Genomic DNA, 18,050 nt, shown 5'->3' with positions numbered 1-18,050 from the left:
GGGGGCATGTTGATGGGGTCAAGGGTCTCTTCCCCACAACCCTGGCTGAGGGCATGTAGCCTAGTATGTTTGAGGAGGCAGTGAGGGCACTCGCTCGTCTCCTCTCTTTCCTGCCAGGCTGCACGATTGGATAAGGTTCTGGTATGGATTTGGACCCCACGTCATTTTTTTTCCGATTTTATTTTGCTGGCTCAGCTGATGACTCATCGGGTTGTTAAGGACACGGCAGCCAGCTTTCCGGCTTGCTCCTTAGCAGCCAGCTATACGGCCAGTGTATTAAAGTGAAAAAAAAGCAAAACGCATCAGAAACTAAACACTTGCTTTTCTGGTGCGGCTCCATTGAAGTCCATTACACGCAACATGCAATCTGCTGCAGAAAAAAAGTCATTGACCCTTTCCAAAAATGCATCAGCTGAAAAACACATAGACGTGAACATGTACCATAGGAAACCATGTTAATGGACTGTACTGCATTTCTGCAGAACTTAAAAAGCACAAAAAAGGGCAAAGAACATAGGGTAAGTATGTCAACTTTTAAAGGACGACTGTACTTTTTGTAATTGTGTCCTTTTTTTACACCATCCCACACCACAGCTCCCCTCCCCCTCCACAACTGCAGCCCTCCTAGTAAAATACTTACTTTTATGTCTACTCCAGCAAGCTTTACTGTGCGGCTTGCCCGGTGTTACACAGCCTTTGAATGCAAAATGTTATGGATAGTAACTTTTCACTGCATACGTGCTGCATTCCCAAATCATACCTGTGAACGAGTCGTTCTTCCATGATGTATGGTCACCACTAAGGATGGGCTCAGGCGTGTTTGCAAGCTGCACGTGCCTAGCCCGCCAGGAAGTCGGCACTGCGCTGCGCTAATCACAGGCAGTGAGACATTTCCTGATCTCTGCAGCTGCACATTGGGAAATGTCTCACTGCTTGTGATTAGCGAAGCACAGTGCCGACTTCCTGGCGGGCTCGGCACGTGCAGCTTGCGAACACGTCTGAGCCCATCCTTAGTCACCACCATAAGTAACGTTTATTCATAGTAATGATTGGTACCATGACAGGTGTATGCAGAAAGTGGACCCAGCCTGGAATTTACTTTTGTAAAGGGAATGCAGTGCTGAACTGGGCTGCACAGCAAAGGTCACTAAAATTGTAATTTTACCTGGTGGGAGCATACAGAGTTGTGCTGCTGGAGAATATGTTCTAAAAAGATGCAAGGTAGCACATAAATAGGATGCTGATACTTTGACTGGAAATTCAAAGGCACATTATTCAGATATTAGAAAATATAAATTACATTATCAGAACGCAATAAATTATTAAATTGCTACAGTGTCTTGAAAAAGTATTCACACCCCTTGAAATTTTCCACATTTTGTCATGTTGCAACCAAAAAGGTAAATGTATTTTATTGAGATTTTATGTGATAGACCAACACAAAGTGGCACATAATTGTGAAGTGGAAGAAAAATGATAAATGTTTTTCAAAATCTTTTACATATAAATATCTGAAAAGTGTGGCGTGCATTTATATTCAGTCCCCTTTACTGTGATACCCCTAACTAAAATCTAGTGGAACCATTTGCCTTCAGAAGTCACCTCATTAGTAAATAGAGTCCACCTGTGTGTAATTTAATCTCAGTATAAATACAGCTGTTCTGTGAAGCCCTCAGAGGTTTGTTAGAGAACCTTAGTGAACAAACAGCATCATGAAGGCCAAGCAATGCACCAGACAGGTCAGGGATAAAGTTGTGGAAGAGTTAGGTTAAAAAAAAATATCCCAATCTTTGAACATCTCACAGAGCACTGTTCAATCCATCATCCAAAAATGGAAAGAGTATGGCACAACTGCAAACCTACCAAGACATGGCCATCCACCTAAACTGACAGGCCGGGCAAGGAGAGCAATAATAAGAGAAGCAGCCAAGAGGCCCATGGTAACTCTGTTGGAGTTGCAGAGATCCACAGTTCAGGTGGGAGAATCTGTCCACAGGATAACTATTAGTCGAGCACTCCACAAATCTGGCCTTTATGGAATAGTGGCAAGAAGAAAGCCATAAGAAGTCCCATTTGCAGTTTGAGCGCATGGCATCTTTAATTCAATATTAACAGAAGATGGAGGTGCCAATATTATGGGGTGATGTGGGGTGATGTGAGGAACTAGTAACAACTGCCCAAGTAACAAATATACCCAAAATAGTATGAGAAAGTAACTTTTTCTGAGCAAGCCTGCTGTGCCTCCAATTATGTTTAGAACTGCGTGAGATCAATTTAACCCTTTCATGACTAATGGGGCGTACACACGGGCGGACTTTCCAACTGGACTGGTCCGACGGACTGAATCCGGAGGACAATCCGACCGTGTGTGGGCTGCATCGGACTTCCAACGGACCGTTTCGGTCGGAAATCCGACGTACTTTAGATTTGAAGCCTGCTTCAAATCTTTACGTTGTAACTCCGCCGGCCTCAGTTCCTGACGGAAAGCCCGTTCGTCTGTATGCTGGTCCGATGGACCAGATACGACGCAAGGGCAGGGTACTGCATCTCGCGCTCACTGCAATAGGAAAAACAAATTTTCCTATTGAGGCCAGCGCAGAGCATACCAGGCCCTTAGGTCTGGTATGGATTTTAAGGGGAACCCCCCTACGCCGAAAAAACGGCGTGGTGTCCTCCCCAAAATCCATACCAGACCCCGATCCGAGCACGCAGCCCAGCCGGTCATGAAAGGGGGTGGGGATGAGCGAGCGCCCCCCCTCCTGAACTGTAACAGGCCGCATACCCTCAACATGGGGGAGTGCTTTGGGGGAAGGGGGCGCCCTGCGGCCCCCGCCAGCCCAAAGCATCTTGTCCCCATGTTGATGAGACAAGGGCCTCTTCCCGACAACCCTGGCCGTTGGTTGTCGGGGTCTGCGGGCGGGGGGCTTATCAGAATCTGGGAGCCCCCTTTAATAAGGGGGCCCCCAGATCCCGGCCCCCCACCCTATGTGAATGAGTATGGGGTACATGGTACCCCTACCCATTCACCTGGGGGAAAAAGTGTCAATAAAAAAACACTACATAGGTTTTTAAAGTAATTTATTAGACAGCTCCGGGGGTCTTCTTCCGACTCCGGGGGTCTTCTTCCGACTTCGGTGGTCTCTCTGGCCTCTTCTCCCGGTGTCCGGTTGGTTCTTCTCCGCTCTCTCTGGCCTCTTCTCCGGGTGTTCCAGTTCTTCTGCCAGCTCCTCCGCTATCTTCTGACGCTCTTTTGCTAGCGGTGGCCCGGACTTCTGCCTTCTTGTCTTCTTGTCTTCTTGTCTTCTTCCCTCTTGTCTTCTTCCGATGTTGACACGACGCTCTCTCCGGCTGTAATGCTCTCTGCGCGCTCCGCTATGACTTATATAGGTGGTGACCCCTCCCCCTTAAGACGTCACAGTCCCTGGGCATGCTGGGACTGTAACGTCATAAGGGGGTGTGGTCAACATCACCCGGTGACCACGCCCCCTTAAAACGTCACAGTCCCAGCATGCCCAGGGACTGTGACGTCTTAAGGGGGCGGGGTCACCGCCTATATAAGTCATAGCGGAGCGCGTAGAGAGCATTACAGCTGGAGAGAGCGTCGTGTCAACATCGGAAGAAGACAAGAAGACAAGAAGGCAGAAGGCAGAAGTCCGGGCCACCGCTAGCAAAAGAGCGGCAGAAAATAGCGGAGGAGCCGGCAGAAGAACTGGAACACCGGGACTTGTCGGTGTGTGGGCAAGTCCGTTCATTCGGAAAGTCCGGCGTAACTCCGTCGGGAAGACTGGCGGACCTAGTCTGCCGGAAAGTCCGGTCATGTGTAGGCAAGTTCGTCCGTTCAGAAAGTCCGGCGGAAGTCCGGCGGGAAGAACGTCGGACCTAGTTTCCCAGAAAGTCTGGTCGTGTGTGTATGCTGTATTAGCCTATTTTTGACATTTGGTGTTTACAAGTTAAAATCTGTATTTTTTGCTAGAAAATTACTTAGAGCCCCGAAACATTATATATATATATATATATATATATATATATATATATATATATATATATATATATATATATTTTAGCAGAGAATCTAAAGAATAAAATGGCGATTGTTGCAATATTTTATGTCACGTGGTATTTGTGTAGCAGTGTTTTAAACACTACTTTTTGGGAAAAGGGACACTTTCATGAATTTAAAAAAAAACAAACAGTAAACTTAGCTCAAACTACGGTACCTAAAATTCTCCACAGGGGACGTTCACTGCGCGGCCAAAATCTTAGTCAAGCAACGCAAATGCAATTTGCATGGGTTGAACGGCCACAACTCTAAACTTGACAATTTTTTGTTTACGTTGGTTCACCTTTATGTATTCTTTTAATGATATTTGCACACAGGTCATGTTAGCATATTACGTTGCCAACATGTGACATGCACCTTGTTAAAATTATGTAAAAAGACTCTCGCTCCTCTAGCTCTGCCTAAAAGGGCATTTAACCTTCTCCCTCTAATGCATATGATTTCCTTGGGCTAGCTTTTGCTTTTAAAGGGGAACTCCACACTGCATTCTCCAATGCTCTTGTCTCCCCCCTCTAATTCATATGATTTCCTTGGGCTAGCTTTTGCTTTTAAAGGGGAACTCCACACTCCATTCTCCAATGCTCTTGACTCCCCCCTCTAACCCCTTGGATTTCCCTGGACTAGCTTTTGCTTTTAAAGGGGAACTCCACACTCCATTCCATTCTCAAAAGGCTGTGAGCTGCCTTCACCAATCCAAACCACATCTTTTTTCAGGGCATACAACAGGGCCAGCTAGGAAAGGTGCGAGAAGAGTGATCGCCCATCCCCCTCCTGAACCATACAAGACCACATGCACTCAATATAGCTGGCTGCCTTTGGGGCATGTTGGACTCAGCCCAATACCAACCACAAATCCCCTTGTACCCACTAGTTTAAAGGGGCTTTCCACATTCCATAAAGCCCCCTGTCTGCAGCCCCCCACAACCTCAGCCTAGGGTTGATTGAAAGAGGCCCTTATCCCCCTGAATATGGGAACAAAGTGGTTGACTTTTGGGGTGCCCGAGCCCCTCCTGCCCCCAAGCATACAACCCCCTTTCTTGGCCTGGGTTGCTGTGTGTTTGGCTAGGGGTTTGTTAGTGTGAGGGAGGGGCACAATATTTTTTGATTTTGGGGTGGTATTTTTAACGTGGGGGTTCTCATTTTAAGCCTTTACAGCCCCAAATGGCCTTGTATGTATTGGGGGGTGCAGGCTATTTTTGGTTTTGTGTTAAAATCTTGCAGCTGCAATGTCAATTTGTACATTTTCTCTAAAGAAGTACATCTTTGAAGCAGCATTTTGGATACATGCTACAGATGCACCACTTTACAGGCAGAGTACCCCCCCCCCCCCAAGTTACTAGCTATAGGGCTAGATCACTCCATAGAAACGCAGTCCAGATGCTTTTATGCATGTGCGGTTTTGATGCGTTCCAGTGCATTTATAATACGTTTTTGGTGCGTTTTTGATGCAGTCCAGTACTTTTTTCCACCTTCTTTTTTCTTAACCTTAAATAAGGACATGCTGGATGATGTGTTTCATTTTGGACAGGGGGTGGCTTATTTTGTGCTGGGCATGCTCAGGGATTTTGATTTTTTCCTGTGCCTTTTGGTGTGTGAAATACATTTGGGTTGGTCTCGGCATGCTCAAGGACTTTGGGTTTTTTTGTGCATTTTGTGTGTGAACAGAATTTGGATGTTTTCTGGGCATGCTCAGGAGAGTGTGTTTTTTGGGTTAGTGATTTAAGGACATCCTTAACAGGTGTACCCACTTTGAAGTTCAGTCTCTACACTGGGGGAACTTGTATTTTGTGTGTTTCGTGGACTGTGCGTGTGTTTTCAATTGCCTCATTAGCACACAAACCTATGTTTATATAAGGCTTGCAGTTAGCATTCTTTACCTTGCCCTGAAAAGAGGCAAGATTGTGTGTGTGTGGGGCTGGCAAGAGAATACATTTGGGTGTCCTTATTGAGTTTGTAACACATGTATTTTCTCTTTGTATTTTGTTTGTTATGTCTTTGCAAAACAGATGTGTTTGAGCAAGTTTTTTTTTACTTTGGTTTATTGTATTTTTTTGGGTGGGGGATATTTTCCCCTGAAATATTTTTGATGTTGTCAATGTGTGTTGTTTGTAGATTGTTCACTTTGATTTAATTGTCCGTGCTGCATTATTTTGCAAAATCTTTCTCAAGATTTTGTGACTAATGTTTAAATCCTTAATAGATATCCATTTGTGGGCGCAGTCCTTTTAACTCATGTTAATTTCCAACGCAAAATGGTCAGACCTCAAAACCATATTCTGTTAGTGTCTCAAATTAACATACATGTGTTTTTTGCTTTCCTTGCTCTTTTCCAAGTCCTGTTTTGTTGACCAATAACATTTGTAGCAAATTTTTATGTTTTATGTGTTTTTTGTTACTGTTCATGCAACAGCTTTCCCAGCTGCAGCTTAACTAGGCTGATTAGCATGGCAAATCAAAAAAATGTGTGATTTGTTACTCAGGCCCCTAGCGGGCTTGGGACCCCTACCTTACCCTCCCTTTCTTTCCTCCCTGCTCACCTCTCTCTCTCTTTCAGCCAGCTGCCAGACCTCCGGCAACCAGCCCAGCCAACGAAGGATACAGTACTCACTTCGCACAAGACCCCAAGACAAGCATTGACGCTTCCCTCAGGTAGGTGACGATGAATTGGGGATGAGCCCGACCCTCCAGCTCCATGGCTAGTAATGACCCACCAGCTACTCCGTTGAGAGTGGCAACCCACAATGCCCAGGGATTAAACACCCCCACCAAATGCAGGAAGGTTCTAGACTACATGAAATCCCGCAAGATAGATGTCCTTTTCCTACAGGAAACACACTTCCTGATTAGGTACAAGCCTACTTTTATTCATGCTCAGTTCCCTCTATTTTTCTTAGCTAGTGCAGAAGACAAAACTAGAGGGGTGGCTGTTCTCATTTCAAGGAACTGCAGGTTCTCACTGAAGTCAGAACAAAGGGACCCCGAGGGTAGATTTATACTAATCAAAGGCACAATTGGTGGCCATCTTTATGCCTTAGTGTCATATAGTGCCCCAAACTGCGGCCAACTGAAATTTTTCAGTAAACTCTTTCAGACCTTGGGCCCCCAGCTAGAAGGTTCTATAATCCTGGGAGGGGACTCGAATACAGCCTTTGATCAAGGCCTAGATAAGTCCAAACTCCCACATGCACAAATCAATCGCCCAACCAGGAGCAGTTCAAAAATAGCTAAACTGATATTTCAGCAGGGCCTCACGGATATTTGGAGAGAACTGAACCCCATCAAAAAGGATTATATGCACTTTTCACATGCACATCATGCTAGAATCGATCACCTTTTGGTCTCTAATGTCCTCATTCCCTCTGTTAGTAAGGAACAAATCACTGACACGGTCTGGTCAGACCATTCCATGATCTGTATCGCGGTAAATAACCGAGTGCCTCAATCTAAATTCCCCCACTGGAGATTAAATGAAGCTATCCTTTCAGACCCCATTAGAAAATCCAAAATTGAAAAGGCCGTCTCAGAATATTTCTTGATGAACGACACCGCCGAAATTTCAGCAGAAACGCTATGGGCGGCTCATAAAGCCACGATTAGAGGCAAAATCATCCAAATTACATCCCAACTTAAAAGGGTTGACATTGAGAAGCTGGAAAAGAACTTCCTTGCTCTCCATCTGGAACACAAGAGAAACCCACGTCGCTTTCCCACGTCTCGCCTAGATTCCGCCCGCCTAGAACTGAATCTAGCTCTAACAGCTATCGCAGAAAAAAGTATCAGATGGCAAGGGGCGAAATACTATCATCAAAGGGACAAGCCAGGGTCCCTCTTGGCTTCCAGACTTACACCACACACCCGCACACACACCTTCCCCAAAATAAAAATAGCTGGCAAACCACCCACAGCAAACCCCCTTTGCATCATAGAGGCCTTTCACAAGTTCAACACAGATCTGTACAGCAGACAACAGGACAAACCAGACAAAGATCCAGGTGAAGTAAACAACTACAGACCTATATACCTGATCAATAATGATCTTAAAATAATGACTAAAGTTATGACTGATCGCCTAGCTTCCTTTTATAGGAACATATATACACAAAGACCAAGTAGGGTTTATCTCCGGAAAACAAGGCCCAGACCAAGTTACAAGAGCAGTGGATGTGGTCTCTATATTACAATGTGGATGGGATGGTGGTCATAAACAAGCTGGAATGCTGTTGTCGTTAGACCTGCAAAAGGCGTTCAATTCCATCTCTTGGTCCTACTTATTCTCTATACTGGAGCTCTGGGGCTTTGGCCCTCAATTTACAGGACTCCTTAAGTCCCTTTTTCCTGGCCAGCCTCACGTCAGCACAAATGGGTTAACCCCTTCCTCCAGTCTCTCAGTACCATCTTATCTCAGCTGATGAAAGGGAGCCCCTCCTCACCTGTCCTTGTTCCTTTTTTTGGTCGGACTCCAGGCCACCATGCTCATGGATTAGACTACACCCCCCTACCGAACCTACCCACCCAGGTTCAAGCCTCTCCTGGGATCAGAAGGTCCAGAACAATAAAGGTAGTTTCTTTTATCACACTGGACGCTCTATGTGCAGGAGCCATGCGGGCATACTAAGGCTTAAAGAGCTTACCATTTTAGGCTGTGGTGTTGCCTGCCCTGTGTTTTCTGTTGGTCGGCGATGACCTCACAGGGGGGCGGTGTGTTTACAGCTTTTCAGATACCCTATAAACCTGCTGCCACACCGAGTGACTCCATATCCAGTAATAAGGTAAAGTTATTTCCTTTAAAGAGCCAGTAAAAAAAAAAAAAAAAAAAAAGTGATAGAATAGGAACTTTATTTTTCTTATTTCTATATACTGTCTTTTGTTGCTGTAGTATGAGCTCACCACAGCCCCAAAGTGCACGAAGATCGTCGGAAAGGTAGGAGGGGTCTACGGGGGCCACAAAACAAAATGAGTGCAACACCAGTCAAAGGTGTTTTGTCTTTATAGGAGTAGAAGTCCTAAAAAAGAACCAAGTGCGACAAGAGGCCGCCCTGCCGAAGGCCTCTGCTGGGCCTGTTCAGCGCCATCCACCCCTGAGAAACTCTTGTACGCAGAATGCATAAGAGATGTAGCCACAGATAGAGAAACAGAGGCACGTAGGATAAAGGACTATATTCAGGAGGCGGTGACGGAGAGTATGCAGGCGGTCGCAGGCGTAAGTGCCTCCAAGACTAAATCTAGAGCCAAGAACACATCTAAGCAGAAGCGAGACTCATCACCGGGCTTGAAATATCTTCAGGAGGTTCTTCAGACTCTGATGAAGAAGATCTATTTAACTGCTGGCGCAACTTGCCGCCTGGCCGTAGCCCTAACCTCGATCTCCAGGGCTCTGAAGGTCTGGGTCACAAATGTGGAGAAGTCTGACGTAGAGACGGCCAGAATCATTTCGGCAATGGAAGAACTTAATCTCTCAGCTGCCTTTTTGGCAGAAGCATCTATAGACCTAGTAAAACTGCTCTCAAGAATTATGACGTTTTCAGTAACGGCGAAAAGGGCCCTATGGTTTAGCCATTGGGTGGCAGACAGTACCTCGAAACAGGCACTTTGTAACATTCCATACAAGGGCAAGATGCTATTCCGGGACACCCTGGAGGAAGCTATTAAACGAGCTACTGGAGAGTCGGGATCTGCTACCAGAGAGACCCAAAAGGAGACAGCAAACCACTCAGTCAGGCCAATCAGAATTCAGAAGGGCGCAGGAGGCCAGGTCATATAGACCAGGCCAAGAATATACAAGACCCCAATGGAGAGGAACAAAATATTATAACGCACACGTGCAAAAAAGACATTAACCTCCAGCAAGGCTAAATTAAAACACCTAGACATTTTCAAAAAACATTATCAAAAGATATGGGGATTTGGTCACACCATATTGCTATATGGCACTAAGCCCACAAAGTACCCCATGATTAGTGGATCCTACACTATCCATAGATTGGGAGATCCTGCTTCTCTGAACCATGAGAGCAATACACTCTTCTATACGGGAGAACTTGAGGTCTCCACCCATGACACAAGTGGACACTAATGAGTGGTACTTAATGAGGGAGTGGGGTGCTCCTTACCCAAAAGGATTTGGTCAGAATCCATACAATAGACAAACAAGATATTTGGGTGGCACACCCTAAAAGAAGCATCAAAGATGGTGCAGCCATAAGACTATACAACAGAACAAAATATTACAGTGCACATATGCAAAAAAGACATTTACCTCCAGCAAGGCTAAATTAAAAACACCTAGACATTTTCAAAAAACATTATCAAAAAATAAGGGGATGGATGAGGCTCACAAAGCTCCTTTTTTATCAGAACGTGAAGTCTAAGGCCGCTCAGACCGCTAGGAAACCGGAGAAGTCCTTTTGATGGGTTGACCGCCCATCCCCCCCAGGTGGGTGCCAGGTTGGCGTCCTTTTGGAAGGTATGGGCGGAGAAAGTCAAGGACCAACGGGTCCAGAAAACAGTCAAGCAAAGATACAAGATAATGTTTTGAGAAAAACCACCGGACATCCTTGTCCAGACAGAATGGTCACAAGATCAGAAGAAACAAAGGTGTTTGCAAGAATATGTGACTGAATTACTTCAGAAAGAGGCAATCTCGCTGGTTCCTCTAAAGCAGCAGGGAACAGGGGTTTACTCCCCGATTTTTTCTGGTGCCCAAAGCGTCCGGAGATCTCAGACCAGTCTTAGACCTAAGATCTCTAAACCACTACATTGATCCCAAGACATTCAAAATGGAATCAATATTTACAGTTATATCAATTCTGCAACTAGGGGACTGGCTAAAATCAGCCGATTTAGGAGATGTCTACCTTCATGTCCCAATCAACAGGCATCACCAAAGATACCTGAGATTCATGGTAGGGAAAAATCATTTCCAGTTCAAATGTCTGCCTTTCGGAATCAGCACAGCACCTCAAGTCTTTTCCTAGTTCTTGCTAGCTACCATCGCTGTTATACGTTTGAGGGGCATAAAAATTTTCCACTACTTAGACGACATCTTGGTAGTGGCCCATGCAAGCGAGGAGTTAACGGCACAAAGCGAAGTGCTGCTGAAAATTCTATCTGAAGTCAGCTGGATTATCAACAAGCAGAAGAGGATCCGTCTTGGTATGAAGATTTTTTGGTGGAGTGATACACCATCCCACTGGTTCAGAAACGTCGCAGGGTATGCCTCTCAGCCCCGGAGATTGGATCCAGATAATTTTGGATGCCATTTTCCAGGGCTGGGGCACTCACTGCCTCAGCAGATGGGTTCAAGGCAAATGGAGCAGGATGGAGACCAGACACTCCAACCTGTTGGAGTTACAGGCAGCATACCTAGCCCTACTGGCATTCGAGAACCTGATTCAGGGAACTCGGATCAAGCTTATGTTGGACAACCGGATGGCGGTCGCTTAAATAACCAAACAGGGAGGAACCAAGAGCTTGCCACTGCTGCAGTTGGCAACTGAGATATTCGTCTGGGCCGAGTCACATGTGGAAGCCTTGAAGGCAGCCTACATTCTGGGCAGTCAAAACTACATAGCAGACCATCTGAGTCGGTATTTTCCCAACAAAAACGAGTGGACACTCAACAAGGACTATCTGAAAACAATCTTTTACAGGTGGGGTACACCCTCGGTAGATCTGATGGCGACCCCATGGAATGCACAGGTACCCCAGTTTGTGTCAAGATTCCACTGCAACAAAGCACTAGCTCAAGATGCCTTCTCAATCCTGTGGGAATTTCCCCTAGTCTACCTTTTCCCACCGGTACCTCTGATAATGAAAACCTTATTAAAAATTGCGAGGGAGAAAGTCCATGCAATTGCAATCCTACCCTTCTGGCCACGAAGGCCATGGTTCCCACTGCTCCTGCAGATGACGGCAGTTCCCCCAATATGGCTGCCGCTGAAGAGGGACCTCCTACAGCAGGACCAATGGTGTCACCCCAACCCAGGCAGATTGCAACTGACAGCATGGCTGTTGAATCAGCCAGACTGCAGTCTCAGGGCATCTCAGAGGAGGTAATCTCGACACTATTGAAGTCAAGAAGGGCCACAACTAATGGCACATACACCAGGATTTGGATAAAATTTACAGCATTCGCTTTACAACAAAAATTCACCCCATTGTCCGTAAACATTGCGAAGGTGCTGGAGTTTTTACAGTCAGCTCTATGTATGGGCTTAGCATACAACACCATAAAGGTGCAGGTGTCAGCCTTGTCTTGCTTCACAGGCCACAAGTGGGCAGACGAGCCGCTAATAAAGCAATTTCTTAGAGCGGCCATAAGAATAAGACCACCAAGGAAGTCCCTGTTCCCAGCCTGGGACTTGGGCACAGTGCTAAAAGCTTTGCTCCAACACCCATTCGTGCCTGTGGAGACATGCCCAGTATGGTTCCTGACAGTCAAGCTGATTTTCCTCACAGCCATAACATCAGCGAGGAGAGTTTCAGAGCTGGCAGCTCTATCTTGCAAAGATTCTCCTAGACAAAGTGATCCTAAGGCCCTCACCAGCTTTAACCCCTAAGGTGGATTTCCAAGTTCCATGTAAATTGGGAGGCGGTTCTACCCAGTTTCACGCAACTGCCGAGAAAAGCGGAGGAACTAAATCTCAGACCATTGGACATGGTCAACTTATATTAAACCTACTTAAACCACTACAGATGCGCAAAACAGATACCTTGTTCATCCTGCCTTCAGGACCTAGAAGAGAAGCGGCATTAGCTAGAATCATAATGTAAAAAGGAAAGATTTGCGCTAGGTGCATAAACAATACGTGAAAAATTATTAAAAATTATTATAAATAAATTTTAAAAAACGTGAAAGGAGTCCTGCTGCTGAACACTATAACCCCGATATGAGGGCACAGAGAGTAGATATAAAAAGAACAGTGCAGCGCTGGATAAATATCACAAATGTGAAATGTTTTAAATCAATAAATGAAATACCAACAGCAATAAATGACAACCAATAAAATGACCCAACGTAAGCATGCATCGCGCATGCATGATTTCATTTTAAAACGGCAGTGGAGTTTTTTCTGTTATCCCTGCTAGGAATTTTATATTGGTTTTGTACTGTTTACTTTTAATAAACCAACCTAGTCTCTCTACACTACTGGAGTCTATGGTTCTTTTTGGCACTTATGGTTTACCCTTGCTGGATTCCATTGGAAGCAAAACCTTGATTGCTATACAAGAAATACCCCTGGGATCGCATTCTTCGAATTGTTCCTTGGTGTCGCTGGTTAGTCCTTCAGGAAGGAGATTGGAGGAACTTCCACAAAGCTCCCTGCGGGACATACCCTGAGGTCTACATATCTCTACTGAGCCTGTTTTGACCTCCCCCCGAATAAGGGCGGTTGCAGGCTGTCTGATAAGCCTCCATTACTTTATCACTAGGTGGTGGCCAGCACCAGCGGTGGAACATAGATCCAGAATTTCGTATTTGAACACCAATATTTTCTGGACTTTATTTTCACTCTCACCCTATTATATCAATTGTATTTTCACCTTAATATATTTTATCATGGTTGATTAATCATATACCAGCTGTTAATTTTTAATTGGTTGTCATTTATTGCTGTTGGTATTTCATTTATTGATTTAACACATTTCACATTTGTGATATTTATCCAGCGCTGCACTGTTCTTTTTATATTAGCTAGAATCGTAGCTACCTGGATCACCAAGGTGATAAGCCTCATGTATGAGAAACAGAGGCTGACGCCTCCACAGGTTATTAGAGCTCATTCAACAAGAGGGGTGGCAGCCTCATGGGCAGCTTCTGCTAAAATATCGGTTGAAGACATATGCAGGACCGCTAGTTGGAGCTCCTGCGAAACCTTCGCAAGACATTACAGTTTAGATGTCAAAGCGGCTAGTGCATCAAATTTTGGAAACGCAGTGGTGTCAGCACCCTTCCAAGCAAAATAAAATATTCACTTAGGCCCCATTCACACTAGCGCGTTTTTTGATGCATTTTGCATTTTGCAGAAATGCACGGGAATTTTTTAACATGGGTTCCTATGGAACATGTTCACATCAATGCTTTTTTGTATCTCAGCGTTTTTGGAAAGGGTCGGGGACTTTTTTTCATGCAAAAAGCAGCGTTTTGCATGTAATGGTTTTCAATGGACAAGCATCAAAAACGCAAGTGCTGCGTTTTTGCAGCGTTTTTGATGCGTTTTTGATGCGTTTTTGGTGCGTTTTTTGCCGTTTTTTTTTTTTTTTTTCATTTTTTTTTAAGACTAAAAAAAAATGAAAAAAAAAAAAAAAAACGCAAAACGTAAATCGCGGCAAAAACGCCGCAAAAACGCCGCAAAAACGCGGCAAAAACGCGGCTCAAAAACGTGGCAAGCATGAAAAAAAAACCTCCAAAAACGCTCAAAAGCAACATGCATAGGTGTGAATCCAGCCTAAGGCTGGATTCACAGCTATGCATTTTTAGTGCTTTTTGCATTTTGCAGATTTGAACTACAGTCCATTCAACATGGTTTCCTATGGGATACGTTCTGTAGTGCAAATCTGCAAAATGCAAAAAGCACTAAAAATGCATAGGTGTGAATCCAGCCTAAAGCAGCATTACCAGTTGTTTTTCAACTCTTTTTGTTATCCCACCCTATATCAGCTAAATCAAATCCCATTGTGTGCTGACGTGAGGCTGGCCAGGAAAACAGAAAATTGTTACCAATACTTACTGTAATTTTCCTTTCCTGGCCTGTCCTAATGTCAGCATAATCTTTTTTTCCCTCCCTACAAGCCTGTTGTCCACTAGTTAATGGAACAAGGACGGGAGAGGAGGGCCTCCCTTTTATCAGGGCAGTACCATCAGAGAAAGTGGTACTGAGAGACTGGAGGAAGGGGTTAACCCATTGTGTGCTGACATAAGGGCAGGCCAGGAAAGGAAAATGACAGTAAGTATTGGTAACAATTAGGGATGAGCTTCGTGTTCGAGTCAAGCCTATGTTCGACACGAACATTGTGTGTTCAGTTGTTCGCCAAATTATAAACGATATGGGCCATTCGCGCCAAATTTGAGTGGCGCGTCATGGCCCATAATTCACTGCGGCATCGCAGTGCATTGCTGGCTGATGATTGGCCAAGCATGCACTATGACCCGCATGCTTGGCCAATCACAGCGCTGTGTATACAGAGAGACGTAATTGGCCAAAGCCAAGGAGGCTTTGGCCAAATATGGCTCAGGGGATTTGGTACACACCCCACACTATATAAGACCGCCTGCACGTCGGCCCTATGTAGTGTGTTCCGGCGTTGAGACAGAGATAGAGAGAGACAGTGTCATTTCATTTAAGTTAGATAGAGTAGTACTTTACTGTGTACCCTGCACAGTCTCACCTACAGTATAGCTACCTGCAGCCAGGTGCATGTGTAGGCTCTTTGAAGTATTTCCAGTTACTGTACTGTGTACCCTGCACAGTCTCACCTACAGTATAGCTAACTACAGCCAGGTGCTTGTGCAGGCTCTTTGAAGTATTTCCAGTTACTGTATTGTGTACCCTGCACAGTCTTACCTACAGTATAGCTACCTGCAGCCAGCTGCTTGTGTAGGCTCTTGAGGTATTTCCAGTTACTGTACTGTGTGCCCCGCACAGTCTCACCTACAGTATAGCTAGTATAGCTACCTGCAGCCAGGTGCTTGTGTAGGCTCTTTGAAGTATTTCCAGTCACCGTACTGTGTACCCCACACAGTCTCACCTACAGTATAGCTACCTACAGCCAGGTGCTTGTGTAGGCTCTTGATGTATTTCCAGTTACTGTACTGTGTACCCCGCACAGTCTCACCTACAGTATAGCTACCTACAGCCAGGTGCTTGTGTAGGCTCTTGAAGTATTTCCAGTTACTGTACTGTGTACCCCGCACAGTCTCACCTACAGTATAGCTACCTACAGCCAGGTGCTTGTGTAGTCTCTGTGAAGTATTTCCAGTTACTGTACTGTGTACCCTGCACAGTCTCACCTAAAGTATAGCTGCCTGCAGCCAGGTGCTTGTGTAGGCTCTTTGAAGTATTTACAGTCACTGTACTGTGTACCCCACACAGTCTCACCTACAGTATAGCTACCTACAGCCAGGTGCTTGTGTAGGCTCTTGACGTATTTCCAGTTACTGTACTGTGTACCCCGCACAGTTGCACCTACAGTATAGCTACCTGCAGCCAGGTGCTTATGTAGGCTCTTGAAGTATTTCCAGTTACTGTACTGTGTACCCCGCACAGTCTCAACTACAGTATAGCTACCTGCAGCCAGGTGCTTGTGTAGGCTCTTTGAAGTATTTCCAGTCACTGTACTGTGTACCCCACACAGTCTCACCTACAGTATAGCTACCTACAGCCAGGTGCTTGTGTAGGCTCTTGACGTATTTCCAGTTACTGTACTGTGTACCCCGCACAGTTGCACCTACAGTATAGCTACCTGCAGCCAGGTGCTTATGTAGGCTCTTGAAGTATTTCCAGTTACTGTACTGTGTACCCCGCACAGTCTCACCTACAGTATAGCTACCTGCAGCCAGGTGCTTGTTTAGGCTCTTTGAAGTATTTCTAGTCACTGTACTGTGTACCCCACACAGTCTCACCTACAGTATAGCTACCTACTGCCAGGTGCTTGTGTAGGCTCTTGATGTATTTCCAGTTACTGTACTGTGTACCCTGCACAGTCTCACCTACAGTATAGCTACCTGCAGCCAGGTGCTTGTGTAGGCTCTTTAAAGTATTTCCAGTTACTGTACTGTGTACCCTGCACAGTCTCACCTACAGTATAGCTAACTACAGCCAGGTGCTTGTGTAGGCTCTTTGAAGTATTTCCAGTTACTGTATTGTGTACCCTGCACAGTCTCACCTACAGTATAGCTACCTGCAGCCAGGTGCTTGTGTAGGCTCTGTGAAGTATTTTCAGTTACTGTACTGTGTACCCCGCACAGTTGCACCTACAGTATAGCTACCTGCAGCCAGGTGCTTGTGTAGGCTCTTTAAAGTATTTCGAGTTACTGTACTGTGTACCCTGCACAGTCTCACCTACAGTATAGCTAACTACAGCCAGGTGCTTGTGTAGGCTCTTTGAAGTATTTTCAGTCACTGTAATGTGTACCCCACACAGTCTCACCTACAGTATAGCTACCTGCAGCCAGGTGCTTGTGTAGGCTCTTGATGTATTTCCAGTTACTGTACTGTGTACCCCGTACAGTTGCACCTACAGTATAGCTGCCTGCAGCCAGGTGCTTATGTAGGCTCTTGAAGTATTTCCAGTTACTGTACTGTGTACCCTGCACAGTCTCACCTACAGAATAGGTACCTGCAGCCAGGTGCTTGTGTAGGCTCTTTAAAGTATTTCCAGTTACTGTACTGTGTACCCTGCACAGTCTCACCTACAGTATAGCTAACTACAGCCAGGTGCTTGTGTAGGCTCTTTGAAGTATTTCCAGTTACTGTATTGTGTACCCTGCACAGTCTCACCTACAGTATAGCTACCTGCAGCCAGGTGCTTGTGTAGGCTCTGTGAAGTATTTCCAGTTACTGTACTGTGTACCCCGCACAGTTGCACCTACAGTATAGCTACCTGCAGCCAGGTGCTTATGTAGGCTCTTGAAGTATTTCCAGTTACTGTACTGTGTACCCTGCACAGTCTCACCTACAGTATAGCTACCTGCAGCCAGGTGCTTGTGTAGGCTCTTTAAAGTATTTCGAGTTACTGTACTGTGTACCCTGCACAGTCTCACCTACAGTATAGCTAACTACAGCCAGGTGCTTGTGTAGGCTCTTTGAAGTATTTCCAGTTACTGTATTGTGTACCCTGCACAGTCTTACCTACAGTATAGCTACCTGCAGCCAGGTGCTTATGTAGGCTCTTGAAGTATTTCCAGTTACTGTACTGTGTACCCTGCACAGTTGCACCTACAGTATAGCTACCTGCAGCCAGGTGCTTGTGTAGGCTCTTTAAAGTATTT

This window comes from Aquarana catesbeiana, linkage group LG04 (assembly GCF_042186555.1).
Source record: "Aquarana catesbeiana isolate 2022-GZ linkage group LG04, ASM4218655v1, whole genome shotgun sequence".
NCBI lineage: Eukaryota > Metazoa > Chordata > Amphibia > Anura > Ranidae > Aquarana > Aquarana catesbeiana.
Note: the sequence above shows the minus strand (reverse complement) of the source record.